Genomic DNA, 13,151 nt, shown 5'->3' on the forward strand with positions numbered 1-13,151 from the left:
AATGAAAAATGTAAAAGAAAAAAAATCCCAAAAGTCGAAAAAGTGGCAAAATCTAGCGAAATATAGCCTTTTGAGAGTAGACTCCAAAATGACGTTTTTTCCATTCATTTGATGATTCTGGCAATTATTAGGGTAATAATGATAATAATTACCAGAATTCTATTAATCATAACAATAATAATGATAAAAGTGAGAATAAAGAGAATTTGGATAACATTTGATGATTATTACTATTATTACTATTATCATTATTATTATCATTATTATCATTGTTATTACTATTATAATTATTATTATTATTATTATTATTATTATTATTATAATTATTATTATTACTTTAATTATTAGTATTATTGATAAGGCCGCGGTGGCCGAATGGTTAGAGCGTCGGACTCAAGACTGTCACGACGGCAATCTGAGTTCGAGAGTTCGAGTCACCGGCCGGCGCGTTGTTCCCTTGGGCAAGGAACTTCACCTTGATTGCATACCTAGCCAATGGGTGGCCAAGCCAGCCCAAGTCAAGTGCTAGTCCCAAGCCCGGATAAATAGAGAGAATGATTACCTAAAAAGGTACCACCGGCACTCTCCGTGGAAAGGAACTGGTGACCCTACCACGTACTCACTCCAAGAGCATCACAATATGAAAACTACAATTAAGTATCATGCTGTGACCACGGCGGCTCAGACATGAACCTACCGTTAAAAGAAGAATTAGCATTATTGCCAAAAAATATATTAAAACTGTAATAATAACAATAATAATAATAATAATAAGTATAATTATAATAATACGAATTGTTATAATATTGTTATTAATATTATTTTTGTTATTATTATTATTATTATTATTTTTACTGTTAGTATAATTGTAAAAATAATTATTATAACAGTAATAATTACAGTAATAACGATAGTAATTAAAATAATGATATAAATGATGATTATAAAAACGTTATTATTGTTATTATTATTGTTATTACTATTATTATTGTAGTTTTATTAGTATAAATGTAAAACTATATATTATAACTGCAATAATTGCAATAATAATGATAATAATTGCAATATTGATGATAATAATTGCAATAATGATGATAATGATGATGATATTGATGATAATGATGATGATAACGATAATAGTGATGATAATCATGATAATAATGATGATAATAACAGGAATTGTGTCCATACATAATAAAAAAAGGTAAAAGAAAAAAAATCCCAAAAGTCGAAAAAGCGGCAAAATCTAGCCTTTTGAGAGTAGACTAGAAAATGTCGTTTTTTCCATTCATTTGATTATTCCTGCAATTATTAGGATAATAATGATAATAATTACCAGAATTCCATTAATCATGACAATAATGATGATAAAAGTGAGAATTAAGAGAATTTGGATAATATTTGATGATTATTACTATTATTACTATTATCATTATTATTATCATTATTATCATTATTATTATTATTATTATTATTATTATTATTATTATTATTATTATTATTAATAATAATTTAATTATTTGTATTATTGCCAAGAAATATATTATAACTGTAATAATAACAATAATAATAATAATAAGTATAATTATAATAATACGAATTGTTATAATATTGTTATTAATATTATTATTGCTATTATTATCATTATTATTATTTTTACTGGTAGTATAATTGTAAAAATAATTATTATAACTGCAATAATTGCAATAATAATGATAATAATTGCAATAATGAGGATAATAATTGCAATAATGATGATAATGATGATGATAATGATGATAATGATGATGATAACGATAATAATGATGATAATCATGATAATAATGATGATAATAACAGGAATTGTGTCCATATATAATAAAAAAGGTAAAGCAAAATAAAACCCAAAAGTCGAAAAAGCGGCAAAATCTAGCGAAATATAGCCTTTTCAGAGCATACTCCAAAATGACGTTTTTTCCATTCATTTGATGATTCTGGCAATTATTAGGGTAATAATGATAATAATTACCAGAATTCTATTAATCATGACAATAAGGATGATAAAAGTGAGAATAAAGAGAATTTGGATAACAGTTGATGATTATTACTATTATTACTATTATTATTATTATTATTATTATTATTATTATTATTATTATCATTATTATTATTATTATTATTATTACTTTAATTATTAGTATTGTTGCCAAAAAATATATTATAACTGTAATAATAACAATAATAATAATAATAAGTATAATTATTATAATACCAATTGTTATAATATTATTATTAATATTATTATTGTTATTATTATCATTATTATTATTTTTACTGGTAGTATAATTGTAAAAATAATTATTATAACAGTAATAATTACAGTAATAACGATATTAATTAAAATAATGATATAAAAATATTATAAAATGATATTATTGTTATTATTATTGTTATTACTATTATTATTGTAGTTGTTATTAGTATAGATGTAAAAATATATATTATAACTGCAATAATTGCAATAATAATGATAATAAGTGCAATAATGATGATAATAATTGAATAATGATGATAATGATGATGATAATGATGATAATGATGATGATAACGATAATAATGATGATAATCATGATAATAATGATGATAATAACAGGAATTGTGTCCATATATAATAAAAAGGTAAAAGAAAAAATATCCCAAAAGTCGAAAATGCGGCAAAATCTAGCGAAATATAGCCTTATGAGAGGATACTGCAAAATGACGTTTTTTCCATTCATTTGATGATTCTGGCAATTATTAGGGTAATAATGATAATAATTACCAGAATTCTATTAATCATGACAATAATGATGATAAAGTGAGAATAAAGAGAATTTGGATAACATTTGATGATTATTACTATTATTACTATTATCATTATTATTATCATTATTATCATTATTATTATTATTATTATTATTATTATTATTATTTTTATTATTATTATTATTATTATTATTATTATTATTATTATTGTTATTATTACTTTAATTATTAGTATTATTGCCAAAAAATATATTATAACTGTAATAATAGCAATAATAATAATAATAAGTATAATTATAATAATACAAATTGTTATAATATATATTGTTATTACTATTATTATTGTAGTTGTTATTAGTATAGATGTAAAAATATATATTATAGCTGCAATAATTTCAATAATAATTATAATAATTGCAATAATGATGATAATAATTGTAATAATGATGATAATGATGATGACAACGATAATAATGATGATAATCATGATAATAATGATGATAATCATGATAATAATGATGATAATAACAGGAATTATGTCCATATATAATAAAAAAGGTAAAAGAAAAAAAATCCCAAAAGTCGAAAAAGCGGCAAAATCTAGCGAAATATAGCCTTTTGAGAGTAGACTCCAAAATGACGTTTTTTTCCATTCATTTGATGAATCTGGCAATTATTAGGGTAATAATGATAATAATTACCTGAATTCTATTAATCATGACAATAATGATGATAAAAGTGAGAATAAAGAGAATTTGGATAACATTTGATGATTATTACTATTATTACTATTATCATTATTATTATCATTATTATCATTATTATTATTATTATTATTATTATTATTATTATTATTACTTTAATTATTAACATTATTCCCAAAAAATATATTATAACTGTAATAATAACAATAATAATAATAACAAGTATAATTATAATAATACGAATTGTTATAATATTGTTATTAACATTATTATTGCTATTATTATCATTATTATTATTTTTACTGGTAGTATAATTGTAAAAATAATTTTTATTACAGTAATAACGATATTAATTAAATAATGATATAAATAATGATTATAAAAACAATATTATTGTTATTATTATTGTTATTACTATTATTATTGTAGTTGTTATTAGTATAGATGTAAAAATATATATTATAACTGCAATAATTGCAATAATAATGATAATAATTGCAATAATGATGATAATAGTTGCAATAATGATGATAATGATGATGATAATGATGATGATAACGATAATAATGATGAAAATCATGATAATAATGATGATAATAACAGGAATTGTGTTAATATATAATAAAAAAGGTAAAAGAAAAAAAATCCCAAAAGTCGAAAAAGCGGCAAAATCTAGCAAAATATATCCTTTTGAGAGTAGACTCCAAAATGACGTTTTTTCCATTCATTTGATGATTCTGGCAATTATTAGGGCAATAATGATAATAATTACCAGAATTCTATTAATCATGACAATAATGATGATAAAAGTGAGAATAAAGAGAATTTGGATAACATTTGATGATTATTACTATTGCTACGCCAGTGGGTCTTTGTCTCTTTGCGAAACATGTGTTAACATGAAGGGACCTGGGCAAACACGACGCAACTGGCTGTGAGCGGGGGAGCGGAGGAACAAGCCAAGATTGACGGAGTTGGGTGCTGCTCCTGTGAAGACCTCGTGTGTGCCCTTGTGACCTGTTAAACATTGTTATAAGCTGTATTGTGCTGTGTGACATGCTGGTTTCCCCCCTGTATTGTGCCTATAGAAAAGTGTACGGGTAAATAACTTGTGTAAATGAAGGAAAGACGGTCATTTTGTGTTTACTTCGTGCCCTGCCTCGCCACTTGGCGTTTCCTTTCCTGGTGTTCTGGGACGCTGTCGTGTTCGGTGCCTTTTGGATCTGTTCAGTGTTCACGACCCTGTATATAACACGCCGTCTGCCTAGCCTGCCTTGTGTTGGTGGCAGAGAGACGAGGCGACCGGCGAAACACTATTATTACTATTATCGTTATTATTATCATTATTATCATTATTATTATTACTATTATTACTATTATTAATATTATTATTATTATTATTATTTCAATTATTAGTATTATTGCCAAAAAAAATAGTATAACTGTAATAATAACAATAATAAGGATGATAATCATGATAATAATGATGATAATAACAGGAATTGTGTCCATATATAATAAAAAAAAGGTAAAAGAAAACAAATCCCAAAAGTCGAAAAAGCGGCAAAATCTAGCGAAATATAGCCTTTTGAGAGTAGACTCCAAAATGACGTTTTTTCCATTCATTTGATGATTCTGGCAATTATTAGGGTAATAATGATAATAATTACCAGAATTCTATTAATCATGACAATAATGATGATAAAAGTGAGAATTAAAAGACTTTGGATAACATTTGATGATTATTACTATTATTACTATTATAATTATTATTATCATTATTATCATTATTATTATTATTATTATTATTATTATTATTATTATTATTATTATTATTATTATTATTATTACTTTAATTATTTATATTATTACCAAAAAATATATTATAACTATAATAATAACAATAATAATAATAATAATAAGCATAATTATAATAATACGAATTGTTATAATATTGTTATTAATATTATTATTGTTATTATTATCATTATTATTATTTTTTCTGGTAGTATAATTGTAAAAATAATTATTATAACAGTAATAATTACAGTAATAACGATATTAATTGAAATAATGATATAAATAATGATTATAAAAACGTTATTATTGTTATTATTATTGTTATTACTATTATTATTGTAGTTGTTACTAGTATAGATGTAAAAATATATATTATATCAGCAATAATTGCAATAATAATGATAATAATTGCAATAATGATGATAATAATTGCAATAATGATTTTAATGATGATGATAATGATGATAATGATGATGATAACGATAATAATGAAAACCATGATAATAATGATGATAATTACAGGAATTCTGTCCATATATAATAAAAAAGGTAAAAGAAAAAAAATCCCAAAAGTCGAAAAAGTGGCAAAATCTAGCGAAATATATCATTTTGAGAGTAGACTCCAAAATGACGTTTTTTCCATTCATTTGATGATTCTGGCAATTATTAGGGTAATAATGATAATAATTACCAGAATTCTATTAATCATAACAATAATAATGATAAAAGTGAGAATAAAGAGAATTTGGATAACATTTGATGATTATTACTATTATTACTATTATCATTATTATTATCATTATTATCATTGTTATTATTATTATAATTATAATTATTATTATTATTATTATTATTATTATTATTATTATTATTATTATTATTACTTTAATTATTAGTATTATTGATAAGGCCGTGGTGGCCGAATGGTTAGAGCGTCGGACTCAAGACTGTCACGACGGGAATCTGAGTTCGAGTGTTCGAGTCACCGGCCGGCGCGTTGTTCCCTTGGGCAAGGAACTTCACCTTGAATGCCTACCTAGCCACTGGGTGGCCAAGCCAGCCCAAGTCAAGTGCTGGTCACAAGCCCGGATAAATAGAGAGAATGATTACCTAAAAAGGTACCACCGGCACTCTCCGTGGAAAGGAACTGGTGACCCTACCACGTACTCACTCCAAGAGCATCACAATATGAAAACTACAATTAAGTATCATGCTGTGACCACGGCGGCTCAGACATGAACCTACCGTTAAAAGAAGAATTAGTAATATTGCCAAAAAATATATTATAACTGTAATAATAACAATATTAATAATAATAAGTATAATTATAATAATACGAATTGTTATAATATTGTTATTAATATTATTATTGTTATTATTATTATTATTATTTTTACTGGTAGTATAATTGTAAAAATAATTATTATAACAGTAATAATTACAGTAATAACGATAGTAATTAAAATAATGATATAAATAATGATTATAAAAACGTTATTATTGTTATTATTATTATTATTACTATTATTATTGTAGTTTTTATTAGTATAGATGTAAAAATATATATTATAACTGCAATCATTGCAATAATAATGATAATTGCAATATTGATGATAATAATTGCAATAATGATGATAATGATGATGATAATGATGATGATGATAATGATGATGATAACGATAATAATGATGATAATCATGATAATAATGATGATAATAACAGGAATTGTGCCTTTTGAGAGAAGACTAGAAAATGACGTTTTTTCCATTCATTTGATTATTCCTGCAATTATTAGGATAATAATGATAATAATTACAGAATTCTATTAATCATGACAATAATGATGATAAAAGTGAGAATTAAGAGAATTTGGATAATATTTGATGATTATTACTATTATTACTATTATCATTATTATTATCATTATTATCATTATTATTATTATTATTATTATTATTATTATTATTATTACTATTATTATTATTACTTTAATTATTTGTATTATTGCCAAAAAATATCTTATAACTGTAATAATAACAATAATAATAAGTATAAGTATAATTATAATAATACGAATTGTTATAATATTGTTATTAATATTATTATTGCTATTATTATCATTATTATTATTTTTACTGGTAGTATAATTGTAAAAATAATTATTATAACAGCAATACAGTAATAACGATATTAATTAAAATAATGATATAAATAATGATTATAAAAACGCTCTTATTGCTATTATTATTGTTATTACTATTATTATTGTAGTTGTTATTAGTATAGATGTAAAAATATATATTATCACTGCAATAATTGCAATAATAATGATAATAATTGCAATAATGATGATAATAATTGAAATAATGATGATAATGATGATAATGATGATGATAACGATAATAATGATGATAATCATGATAATAATGATGATAATAAGAGGAATTATGTCCATATATAAAAAAAAGGTAAAAGAAAAGAAATCCCAAAAGTCGAAAAAGCGGCAAAATCTACCGAAATATACCCTTTGGAAAGTAGACTTCAAAATGACGTTTTTTCCATTGATTTGATGAGTCTGCCAATTATTAGGGTAATAATGATAATAATTACCAGTTTTCTATTAATCATGACAATAATGATGATAAAAGTGAGAATAAAGAGAGTTTCGATAACATTTGATGATTATTACTATTATTACTATTATCATTATTATTATCGTTATTATCATTATTATTATTATTATTATTATTATTATTATTATTATTATTATTATTATTATTATTACTTTAATTATTAGTATTATTGCCAAAAAATATTTTATAACTGTAAAAATAACAATAATAATAATAATAAGTGTAATTAAAATAATACGAATTGCTATGATATTGTTATTAATATTATTATTGTTATTATTATCATTATTATTATTTTTACTGGTAGTATAATTGTAAAAATAATTATCATAACAGTAATAATTACAGTAATAACGATATTGATTAAAATAATGATATAAATAATGATTATAAAAACGCTATTATTGTTATTATTATTGTTATTACTATTATTATTGTAGTTGTTATTAGTATAGATGTAAAAATATATATTATAACTGAAATAATTGTAATTATAATGATAATAATTGCAATAATGATGATAATAATTGCAATAATGATGATAATGATGATGATAATGATGATAATGATGATGATAACGATAATAATGATGATAATCATGATAATAATGATGATAATAACAGGAGTTGTGTCCATATATAATAAAAAAAAGGTAAAAGAAAAAAAATCCCAAAATTCGAAAAAGCGGCAACATCTAGCGAAATATAGCCTTTTGAGAGCAGACTCCAAAATGACGTTTTTTCCATTCATTTGATTATTCCTGCAATTATTAGGATAATAATGATAATAATTACCAGAATTCTATTAATCATGACAATAATGATGATAAAAGTGAGAATTAAGAGAATTTGGATAACATTTGATGATTATTATTATTATTAATATTATTATTATTATATTATTATTATTTATTATTATTATTGTTATTACTTTAATTATTAGTATTATTGCCAAAAATATATTATAACTGATAATAATACAATATATAATAATAAGTATAATTATAATAATACGAATTGTTATAATATAGTTATTAATATTATTATTGTTATTATTATTATTATTATTATTTTTACTGGTAGTATAATTGTAAAAATAATTATTATAACAGTAATAATTACAGTAATAACGATAGTAATAAAAATAATGATATAAGTAATGATTATAAAAACGTTATTATTGTTATTATTATTGTTATTACTATTATTATTGTAGTTTTTATTAGTATAGATGTAAAAATATATATTATAACTGCAATAATTCCAATAATAATGATAATAATTGCAAAATTGATGATAATAATTGCAATAATGATGATAATGATGATGATAATGATGATATTGATGATAATGATGATGATAACGATAATAATGCTGATAATCATGATAATAATGATGATAATAACAGGAATTGTGTCCATACATAATAAAAAAGGTAAAAGAAAAAAAATCCCAAAAGTCGAAAAAGCGGCAAAATCTAGCGAAATCTAGCCTTTTGAGAGCAGACTCCAAAATGACGTTTTTTCCATTCATTTGATTATTCCTGCAATTATTAGGATAATAATGATAATAATTACCAGAATTCTATTAAGCATGACAATAATGATGATAAAAGTGAGAATTAAGAGAATTTGGATAATATTTGATGATTATTACTATTATTACTATTACCATTATTATTATCATTATTATCATTAATATTATTATTATTATTATTATTATTATTATTATTATTATTATTATTATTATTATTATTATTATTATTATTATTATTACTTTAATTATTTGTATTATTGCCAAAAATATATTATAACTGTAATAATAACAATAATAATAATAACAAGTATAATTATAATAATACGAATTGTTATAATATTGTTATTAAAATTATTATTGCTATTATTATCATTATTATTATTTTTACTGGTAGTATAATTGTAAAAATTATTATAACAGTAATAATTACAGTAATAACGATATTAATTAAAATAATGATATAAATAATGATTATAAAAACGCTATTATTGTTATTATTATTGTTATTACTATTATTATTGTAGTTGTTATTAGTATAGATGCAAATATATATATTATAACTGCAATAATTGCAATAATAATGATAATAATTGCAATAATGAGGATAATAATTGCAATAATGATAATAATGATGATGATAATGACGATAATGATGATAATGATAATAATGATGATGATAACGATAATAATGATGATAATCATGATAATAATGATGATAATAACAGGAATTATGTCCATATATAATAAAAAAAGTTAAAGAAAAAAAATCCCAAAAGTCGAAAAAGCGGCAAAATCTAGCGAAATATAGCCTTTTGAGAGTAGACTCCAAAATGACGTTTTTTTCATTCATTTGATGATTCTGGAAATTATTAGGGTAATAATGATAGTAAGTACCAGAATTCTATTAATCATGACAATAATAATGATAAAAGTGAGAATAAAGAGAATTTGGATAACATTTGATGATTATTAATATTATTACTCTTATCATTATTATTATCATTATTATTATTATTATTATTATTATTATTATTATTATTATTACTTTGATTATTAGTATTATTGCAAAAAAAAAAAATCATAACTGTAATAATAACTATAATAATAATAATAGGTATAATTATAATAATACGAATTATTATACTATTGTTATTAATGTTATTATTGTTATTATTATAATTATTATTATTTTTACTGGTAGTATAATTGTAAAAATAATTATTATAACAGTAACAATTACAGAAATAACGATATTAATTAAAATAATGATATAAATAATGATTATAAAAACGCTCTTATTGTTATTATTATTGTTATTACTATTATTATTGTAGTTGTTATTAGTATAGATGTAAAAAATATATTATAGCTGAAATAATTGTAATAATGATTATAATAATTGCAATAATGATGACAATAATTGCAATAATGATGATAATAATGATGATAATGATGATAAAGATGATGATAACGATAATAATGATGATAATCATGATAATAATGATGATAATAACAGGAATTGTGTCCATATATAATAAAAAAAAAAGGTAAAAGAAAAAAAATCCCAAAAGTCGAAAAAGCGGCAACATCTAGGGAAATATAGCCTTTTGAGAGTAGACTCCAAAATGAAGTTTTTTCAATTCATTTCATGATTCTGGCAATTATTAGGGTAATAATGATAATAATTACCAGAATTCTATTAATAATGACAATAATGATGATAAAAGTGAGAATAAAGAGAATTTGGATAACATTTAATGATTATTACAATTATTACTATTATCATTATTATTATTACTATTATTATCATTATTATTATTATTATTATTATTATTATTATTATTATTATTATTATTATTACTTTAAATTATTATTATTATTATTACTTTTATTATTGCCCAAAAATATATTATAACTGTAATAATTACAGTAATAACGATATTAATTAAAATAATGAAATAAATAATGAATATAAAAACGCTATTATTGTTATTATTATTGTTATTACTATTATTATTGTAGTTTTTATTAGTATAGATGTAAAAATATATATTATAACTGCAATAATTGCAATAATAATGATAATAATTTCAATAATGAAGATAATATTTGCAATAATGATGATAATGATGATGATAATGATGATAATGATGATGGTAACGATAATAATGATGATAATCATGATAAAAATGACGATAATAACAGGAATTGTGTCCATATATAATAAAAAAGGTAAAAGAAAAAAAATCCCAAAAGTCGAAAAAGCGGCAAAATCTAGCGAAATATAGCCTTTTGAGAGTAGACTCCAAAATGACGTTTTTTCCATTCATTTGATGATTCTGGCAATGATTAGGGTAATAATGATAATAATTACCAGAATTCTATTAATCATGACAATAATGATGATAAAAGTGAGAATAAAGAGAATTTGGATAACATTTGATGATTAATACTATGATTACTATTATCATTATTATTATTATTATTATCATTATCATTATTATTATTATTATTATTATTATTATTATTATTATTATTTAATTTAATAATTAGTATTATTGCCAAAAAATATATTATAACTGTAATAATAACAATAATAATAATAATAAGTATAATTATAATAATACGAATTGTTATAATATTGTTAATATTATTGTTGTTATTATTATCATTATTGTTATTTTTACTGGTAGTATAATTGTAAAAATAATTATTATAACATTAATAGTTGCAGTAATAACGATATTAATTAAAATAATGATATAAATAATGATTATAAAAACGCTATTATTGTTATTATTATTATTATTATAGTTGTTATTAGTATAGATGTAAAAATATGTATTATAACTGCAATAATTACAATAATGATGATAATAATTGCAATAATGATGAAAATAATGTTGATAATAACAGGAATTGTGTCCATATATTATAAAAAAAAGGTAAAAGAAAAAAATCCCAAAAGTCGAAAAAGCGGCAAAATCTAGCGAAATATAGCCTTTAGAGAGTAGACTCCAAAATGACGTTGTTTCCATTCATTTGATGATTCTGGCAATTATTAGGGTAATAATGATAATAATTACCAGAATTCTATTAATCATGACAATAATGATGATAAAATTTAGAATAAAGAGAATTTGGATAACATTTGATGATTATTACTATTATTACTATTATCTTTATTATTATCATTATTATCATTATTATTATTATTATTATTATTATTATTATTATTATTATTATTACTACTACTACTTTAAGTATTTGTATTATTGCCAAAAAATATATTATAACTGTAATAATAACAATAATAATAATAATAAGTATAATTATAATAATACGAATTGTTATAATATTGTTATTAATATTATTATTGCTATTATTATCATTATTATTAATTTTACTGGTAGTATAATTGTAAAAATAATTATTATAAAAACGCTATTATTGTTATTATTATTGTTATTACTATTATTATTGTAGTTGTTATTAGTATCGATGTAAAAATATATATCATAACTGCAATAATTGCAATAATAATGATAATAATTTCAATAATGATGATAATAATTGCAATAATGATGATAATGATGAGAATAATGATGATAATGATTTTAATGATGATAATGATGATGATAACGATAATAATGATGATAATAACAGGAATTGTGTCCATATATAATAAAAAAGGT

Source organism: Penaeus monodon, unplaced genomic scaffold (genome assembly GCF_015228065.2).
Source record: "Penaeus monodon isolate SGIC_2016 unplaced genomic scaffold, NSTDA_Pmon_1 PmonScaffold_61, whole genome shotgun sequence".
NCBI lineage: Eukaryota > Metazoa > Arthropoda > Malacostraca > Decapoda > Penaeidae > Penaeus > Penaeus monodon.